Raw genomic sequence first — 8,976 nt, forward strand, 5'->3', positions numbered from 1 at the left:
GTTCATTTGTCCATGGGGGACATTTGCTTATTGCAAATTACCTTTTGGGCTTAAGAATTCCGGAGCCACTTTTCAAAGGGCAATGTCTTATGCATTTCATGGCATCAAGCACATTGTGCAACCGTATCTCGATGATTTGCCCGCTCACTCCTTACATCGAGCTGATCACCTTGTCCATTTACGAGCAATTTTTATGAGGTGTAGGCATTATCGTATACGGTTGAACCCACACAAATGTGTCTTCTGCATAGAAGTGGGACGATTGTTTGGATTTGTAGTTTCAAAAGCCGGCATTCGCGTCGATCCCTCGAAGGTAGAAGCTATCATCAAATTGCCTCCTCCTTCGAGTCTGCGCCAACTCCAAAGTTTGCAGGGGAAAGCAAACTTTTTACGCCAATTCATTCCTAACTACGCCGAGATTACCAAGGGTTTTACCCAGTTGTTGAAACAAAATGCTCAATTCTCTTGGGATGAGATAGCTCAGAAATCTTTTGATGCGCTCAAGCACGCGTTGACCCATGCACCATTGCTGCATCCTCCCAACTACAACCAGGATTACTTTTTGTACCTCGCCGCCGCTCATTCCACCATTGGAATGGTCTTAGTCTAGGAAGATGAATTTGGAACGGAACATGTGATCTATTATCTTAGTCGAACGTTAAATCCCACTGAGCTCAAATATTCACATGTGGAGAAATTGGCGTTGGCAGCCGTTCAAGCTGTCCAGCGTTTTCGTCACTACATTCTTCTCCGTAAAACTACAGTCATTTCGGATTGAAACCCTATGATCTACATTTTGACTAAACAATTGCTAGGGGGCAAGTACTCTAAATGGATCGTTATCCTGCAGGAGTTCGACTTGGAATTTGAAAAGTCTAAGTCCAAGAAATCTTTAGTTTTTGCGGAATTGATGTGTGATTTCCCGCGTGCTGACACGGAAGCTGTGGCAGAGGAACCCCTTGCGGACGAATCTTTGTTTCTCATCAGTACTTTAGATCGGTGGTATGGGGATATAATTGTCTATCTCCAAACCCAATCCTTTCGGCCCGAACTTTTAAAGTCGGAACGTCGGAAAATTCGATTCCAATCCCAACAGTACAAAATCATTGGAGATACTCTTTATCGCCGTGGGGCGGACTTGGTTTTTCATCGTTGCTTAACTCATGAGGAAGCTGAAAGGGTTTTGAATGACTGTCACTCTAGAGCATGTGGCGGTCATATGTCTGGGTATGCCACAGCCCAAAAGATATTGCGCGTTGGCTACTTCTGGCCATCTTTGTTTAAAGACTGTATTATTGCGGTCCGGAAATGCCACAACTGTCAAGTGTTTGATCGCAAGATGCACGCACCACCTGCTCCTCTCCACCCTATAATTGCCGTTATTCCTTTTGCTAAATGGGGTATCGATTTTATTACATGTAACCCTCACTCGGTCGGGGGGCATGCGTATATCATCCTTGCGATTGATTATTTTACTAAGTGGGCCGAGGCGATGCCTACATTCGAGGCAGATGGCAAGACAACTGTGATTTTTGTATTCAATCATATTATTGCTAGGTTTTGTGTCCCACAAGCGATAATCACTGACCATGGGTGCCATTTTCGAAACATTATGATGACAGAACTTACAGGCCAACTTGGTTTGCGTCACGATAGCTCAACTCCTTATTATGCACAAGCCAATGGCCTGGTTGAGTCTATCAACAAAGTTTTAGTTATCATGATCCGACGAATCATTGGTATTCATCGGTCGAATTGGCACAACATGTTATTTTCCGCGCTTTGGGCGTACCGAACCCTAGTGAAAACATCAACAGGGTTCACTCCTTTCCAACTAGTTTATGGTTTGGAAGCAGTGTTGCCCATTGAATGCGAAATCCCGTCACTTCAAATGGCTGTCGAATTACTTCCATCTACTTCCGAAGAGGAGAAGCATCTATTATACTTAGCTCAATTAGATGAGACTCGACGTGATGTTGCATTGGCAATCGAGACTCACGCAAAACGGATGAAAGCTCAGTACGCAACGTGACCCCTCGAAATTTTTCGGAAGGATACCTAGTGCTATTATATGATCAAGCTAACGATAAATTAGGTGTTGGAAAATTCGTTCCTATGTGGCATGGGCCCTACATTGTCAAGCGAAAGCTAGCAAAAGGGGCCTATGAGCTGGTAGATTTTGATGGGGACTCTTTGGGTAAACCCAGAAATGGACTTTACCTAAAGAGGTATTATGCTTAAATGATGGGTATGGAGATTTAGTTAGGTTAGATTTTTCTTTCTAGCTGGTGTGTTTGTTAGTATAGACAGTGTGCTTAGCTTAGAGAGTGTGTTTTTCGTCGTTATTCTGGCTTATCTTGGTTTTACTCTTGATATTGCAGATGTCGACGCCTCTCCAAACGTACATTGGATTCGCTGATGGTGCTTGTCGTAGTACACGGAATATCTCTTCCGCAGCTTGGGTTATCTATTCGCCCTCTGACGAGTTAGTTTCTATGCATGGGGTGAGCCTCGGTCAAACAACAAACAACATTGCAGAATACAGTGCAGTGATTGAGTTATTGTCTGAATCTATTTCGTTTGGGATTCAGAGTTTGATAGTGAGGTTATATTCTGAACTCGTTGTATTACAGTTTAATAGAGTGTATGCCATTAGAAATCCAGTGTTATTAAGGTTATTTTTGAGAGTGCGCCTCTTGGAACGTGAATTTGATTACATTGAATATCAGCATATTCCAAGGTTATTAAATACATTAGCAGATGCAATTGCTTCTCGAATGTTAGACAGACATTTGCGATAATCATACATGTAAATTTAAAAGCATTTCATCACACATGTTTAACAAAATAAGCCGGTAATAATGATATATATAGATAGGAGTGTGTCAAAATATACATCATCTTCGACCATAGGTTGAAAAACACCTTATGATCGGCAAAAATGATAAGTACAAAAAACCAAAATGTCACATGTGTTTACAAAAAGTGACTAGCCAATCACTGGTGGTGCTCTCTATACGACACCACTACACACGCTACCCTACACAAGAACCTCCTAAAAGGTCCTGGGACTGCGACCATATAGCGCTGAAGTCTGATAGGAATATTGTCTATAGTCGTCTCTGGTATGTCTGTCGTAAGACGCTCTAGGTCCTGTTCCAACTCAACTAGGGTCTCTGCGGCCGCATCCTGTGGGGCTGGCGCTGGTGCAACTAGTACTCTCCTCTCGAAAGGCCGAAGATTGGCCGGACACTGTGGACCTACATCTGCATTTTGAAAATTGTCACTGTCAGTTTTGAGACGATATTAAAAAAAAAAAAGAAGTAAATAATTTAAAAACTTGTGGAAAATAAAGTACCTGTGTCGTCCCACTGTTCTCCCACTGGAAGAATCATGTCCGGAACTCCGCGAAAATCAACTCCGACATACAGAAAATCCTGAATAGAGAAGACTTGGTTCTCTAACCATTGAAAATACTCCGGTCTAAATCGGACAACCTCCGTGCCCTCGTCAGGATGACGGGCCATCACCGCAACCCATCGCATCAACTTAGGCTCTCAGGGAAGCCCAGCCTCAACAGTGAGCTGTTGCGGGATCAACATCGGAACCCTCTCTAGGGAAAAACTCACAACTAAAGGCCCATAACCAAAAGTCTTCAGTTGCCCGTTTTTTGCCCTAGTCAGTTGGCCCTTTAAATTGGCCAACACAGCATCGCACTAGTTGAAAATGGTGCCCCGATAGCAGTCAATCACCATCCGCATTTGGGACCTGGTGGTAATGTGCAAAGCGGAAGCGCTGCAAAGTCTGGTAACTGTAAAGGCAATTACCATAAGTTCAGGTAGGGATATCTTTTTTATTTCTATCCCCTTATCCTGGTTTTGGTATTTACACCACTCTAGCTGGAGGCTAGCAATGGACTGGCCACCCGGCCTAGTCCCGGACAGAGTCAATTGTTCGCGCCTCTTGGGCAAACCAATGAGAAAGTAAATATCAGAGGGCTCTATCTCGAGCTGGTGCCCTCTGATGTAAAAGCACTGATCCTGAACGTTCCACCTTTCGACCAGCCACTCTAGAAAGCACACCTGGGCCCTCATGCCAGGTATGGCCCAGTATTTGTAAAGACTGCATGCCTTCAAAGCATCGACGGAAGGTTGATGATTAATCGCGGCCAAATCAACATCTTCGTGCTCTCTCTCACGCCAATCAAGCATAGTGGGCAATCTACACACCATAAAACATCTGTTAGAGTCCATAAAAATGAAAGTTTTTGGTTCATTTTGGGGAATTTAGAGTTTAAAAATCCACTCCGCGGTGTATGCAGCCAGCCCTTTAAAGACAGGGCGTATGCACGCACCTTCTCTTAAGGCAAGCTGCGTACGCCCGGCATTTTCCCAATGGAGAAATGTTGGGGTACGCAGGTCACCCATGGGGCACCTGCATACCCCGAAAAGCGGACCTTGAAACCCCCAAGGCCTCCAAAAAATAAATCTAAAACCTAAAAATGAATTCTAAATGGATGGAAATGCAAGGGAGGATGTTGTAGAATACCTGATGAGACGGCGTTCGGTTTCGACGGTCGGATTCTCTGCAACGACCATTGGAAGTTTCTTGCCAAAAGCCCTTTTTCTCTCCTCAACAGTGAAATGGTAAAAATGAAATGGTAAAAGCCCTTTTTATAGGTTTTTTGAGTAAATGAATGTTAAATTTGTTTATTTTCCACCATGAAAAGGTATTTTTCAAAGTATTTTTATCTATATTAAACAGGTATGAGTAATGTGTTGGTTTTTGTGCAGGATAAAAGGATTTTCAGGGAAAATTGTCATTTTTCACATACAAAAACATCAGAGTCATCTTTTAAGCCCTTTTCTGACTCCTAAAACATGAAAAGATTGCTGAGTGTTTCTTTTACACTCGTTAAAACGGAATTAAAAGACCATCCCCTTATAGCCCTTTTTCTGACCGTAAAAACAGGAAAAGATTGCCGGATTTTTGTCATTTCAAATTCGATATTGGAAATAAAACGACGTGTCCTTGATCGATTTTTACTTTTCAGGTCAAAGACACTAATCATGAAAGTACTCCTTGGTCGCAAGATCAAGCGGTTCTCTCAAGTATTATTTTATACTTTTTCGGGCTTGGGAGACACAACTTTACAAAAAAGTTTGACCTGGAGTCTTCTTAAGTTTTTTCAGACTCTCTAAAATTGAAAAACGCCGAGTTTCTCCTATACTAGACTCGTTAAAATTTCACAGTAAAGGACCTGTTCGATTACAAACAGGAACAGACCACTCCTTCTTAGGGTTCAAATCAAAACTAAGTTGGACTCATCCGAAGGATGAGCTTATAATCAAGCATATGTTATCCTCCTCAAGCTTGTAAAAAATAAAGAGGTACTTGCCAGAAATGGTGGGGGAAAAGTGAGAAAAATGAGCCTATTTGTTATCCTTTGTATCAAAAGAAGCCTTATTACCACTCTTGAACATGACACTTTGCATTCACCTGGGTTGGGAAATCCTTTACCTCACAGTTGATCAAACCACATTGAAAGTTTTCAGCCAGGTATTAACTTTGGGTCAAATATCACCAAGCCATCTATTGTGCCGTTATGTGTTCAAGAGGTATTTGCATATAAACCATTCATCTGCAAAATACCCGTCATCCATCTTGACCATCCCTGAGTCAGTCCTTACAGCTACATTTCTTCAACTTGATCTATGATTTCGTGTTGTGGGCTTGCCTGCAACGGGTCGCTTTCTATCAACATCAGCACATTATCTAGAAAGATGACCCAAAAATCATCAGTACCTTGAAGTCTGCATGCATCAATGGTAGGTTTCTCGCCTTTGATGACAGTTTACATCATTGACTTTCGATCGAAGGATTCTGTGAAATGTTCGACATCAACTCATTCATTCACATCTCATGGATTGTACTAGGTACTTTGAGAACCATTGACATCATTGGTTGTCTCTCTCACACTTGTTAACAGTTTACATCACTGACCGGTAATCAAGTGGTTTCTACCATGTTATACATCAACTCATTTATTCGCATGGATAGAATCGTACATGTTCAGGAAGTAGAAATGAAGACCCCGGATCTAGTTTCCACCATCCAGGCTGCGAGGAGTTTTGTATTCGTTATATAGTAGACCAACTATAAATAGATGGCTGTGTCCATACTGTGTCTACAAAAAGTCTATGATTATGATGTACTGCAAAATCATTCCTGTATCAGAGCAGTAGATAGTGTGTTAGTTAAAGTTTTCAATCTGAGTATGGGAATTCCTACCTCAATGATGATATGATCTTATATATGTATTTTGTGTTGAATACTTGCAGGTTCTGACTGGGCTCTCCACAAGATAATCCTTGAAATGATAAAGTACTTCACCCTTCCTAGATGATATGAAACCCTTATCTACTACAGGCTTCGCACTTTAGGGGGCAATCTGTTACACTAAAATTTGTCACCATGACTATTTGCAGTTAGTATGGCTCCATCAACTGTCATACTATCCTCCTTGGCAAGTCTTATACCTCTGCTCTCCATGTCAAACTCCAAGAAAGAGAGAAAGTCTTTAAAAATCTATATATCTCTGGGTACGCAGTTTCTCTTAGCCTTACCTGCGTGTACGCACCCCAAGTTCACAATACCTGCGTACTTGTACGCTCTGTCTGTAAAGGGGAGGGTGCGTACTCCTGTAAAGGTCAAAAGGCGCAAGTTTCACTCTAAAAAAGTTATTTGTGGTAATTTCTAGAGCATTCTAGAAGCTTGTTTGACGTGTATGGAGCGTCTCCAGATGGTTCATGTATCCCTATGAAAGAGGAACTTATCCCATCAAGACGGGAGCTATCCCATCCAAAGAGGGGCTTATCCCATTGATGGTGGACCTGAATAACTTCCTCTAGAGCACTATAAATACAGGCACTGGGCCAGAGGGAGGGGAGGTTGAAAGCTGAACATTCCTAAGGGTAGATGTTGCTGGAATTAGGACTCCCTTGTAAAGCTTGAGAGGAGAGATTCCCATCCTTTCCTAGCCTTATTGGAGAGTGGGTGAGCTAATCAAAGTAAAGGAAAACTCTTGTTGGACCCTAGGAGGGACCTGCACAACACCAAGGCTCAGGTTGTAATGGTTTCTTTTGTTTCCACTTAATACAAATGAACTCATTTTTCTCAACAGATTGTTATTCGTGATTTGTTTCATATACTCCTTAGTTTGTATGATGAATATGTGTTATTTTATAAGTTTATCAGGTGCTATGTAATCTTTTGGCTTGTTAGTGAATGCAGGTTTCGAAGAGAAGGAGGAGCTCATCTAGATCAGCGAGGCTGGACTACTACAAAGCATTGGACTAAAGGTATGTTATAATCACCTGATTACTTGTATTCTAAATGCATGTTTAGAAAAGGTAGTGTTTATTTGTCTTGTTTGTCACTAGAAAGCCTTTGCTTCTAGGGAGGTCGGTTTTGTCTGCATTATCGACTCTTTCCGCATGACACATAGTAGCAAGGTTCGGATGTATTGGATTCTATGGTTCGGAAATTCGTCAACAATCTGATATATCACGAAGCTTCAATACAGTACAAATAAGGCAAGTCCCGAATCGAATCTGTGCGCCTATCAAGAGAATTGGGGCAATCATCAATCAGGAATTTGCAGAAGAGTAGACTATAGTTGATCCAATCCAGAAGGTCAAAAATGGATTCAAAAAACTTCAAAACTGAGGTTTACGATAAGGAGAAAGAACTGATCTCCAAATTGCCCAAGGACCGATCTCCCAAGTTCATGGTGGTTTTCTACGCGGACTCGCGAGTATGCTCGACCTATATTCTCAAATTCAATCTGGGGGAGCATTCATCATGCGCAACGTCACAAACACGGTTCCTCCCTACGAGCAGAGTGGTTTTCCAGAAGTGGGTTCTGCTATGGAGTATGTTGTTTTGCATCTCAAGGTGAAGAATATACTGGTGATAGGCCATAGCTGCTGTGGAGGAATCAACGCGCTTATGTCACTACCATACGATGGCACCCAATACTCTCTATGGAATCATTTCAAAAGCCAATTAAAATGAAGCATCTATAAGCCTGATCTCAAACCAAGCACCAGATTCAGAGATTTCATTGCAATTGTAACAATTCACCAAGTACCAAGGCTGAGAATCTGCAATGGAGTGTTTTAATAAACAAATAAACAAAACATCAATTAAGGGGAAAGCCAAAATTAAAGCGAAAATATCTACCACAGTAGAGATAATGGAAATAATATAGAGCATACAGCGGCTATGGAATGCTCTCAGGACACGTTGGGAGATATGCCTGTAAAACTAGACATCTGGATGCTAATTATAAAAAATTGGTTTTAATTCAAATGGGGAAGGTGAAAAGTCAAAGACCAGAGCTTAAAATAAAGTGATTGAAATAGGATTCGATTACCTATGTTTGTCTTGAATTACGAGATCTACGCTACAGGTGTTGCCTCCTTGTGGTTATCAAAATGATTTCAAGTGTAACACAACTCTTCCTTTTGAAGATTATATGACTTTTGTTCTCTATCTTTAGTTTTCAGTTCTTGAGCTGTTGTAACAGCTCTTCTGTCTGTCGAACTATCTTCTGACAAATTGGTCCTATTTATGGTATGGTAAATCATTTGTAAAGGGGGAGAGTTTCTGGGAGAAGTGTGGAGGAAAACCCAATGCTTTCACTGTACAGTTTTGGCAGAGAATTAATTAAATGATGCAGCTCTGATTCATGAGATTCCTGTGGTATGAGTTTAGCATTTGTGTCTCCTTTCTATTTCATATGTACCTTGTTATGTTTTACATTTCATTCATAATCATTTCCAGCTGAATGCTTTTAAGTAAGAAAGGTGGAATTCAGTTTACTGCTCTGCCTTAGGAAAGCGTTCATGTTCTGTGTGGCTTCTTATGTCTTAAAAGGATTCATTACCTATGCCCTTTTCAGCCTCCTGACAA

The 8,976-nt window shown here is 41.4% G+C and overlaps 1 pseudogene; it reads left to right on the forward strand.

The window, feature by feature from the left end:
* The first annotated feature begins 494 nt into the window (after positions 1–494).
* LOC149183653 (carbonic anhydrase, chloroplastic pseudogene) lies at positions 495–8,076 on the forward strand (annotated as a pseudogene).
* Positions 8,077–8,976: the final 900 nt, after the last annotated feature.

The sequence above is a fragment of the Pinus tabuliformis genome, chromosome 3_2 (assembly GCF_031772625.1).
Source record: "Pinus tabuliformis cultivar Carrire ecotype Pingquan chromosome 3_2, CPIR1, whole genome shotgun sequence".
NCBI classification, from domain to species: Eukaryota; Viridiplantae; Streptophyta; class Pinopsida; order Pinales; family Pinaceae; genus Pinus; species Pinus tabuliformis.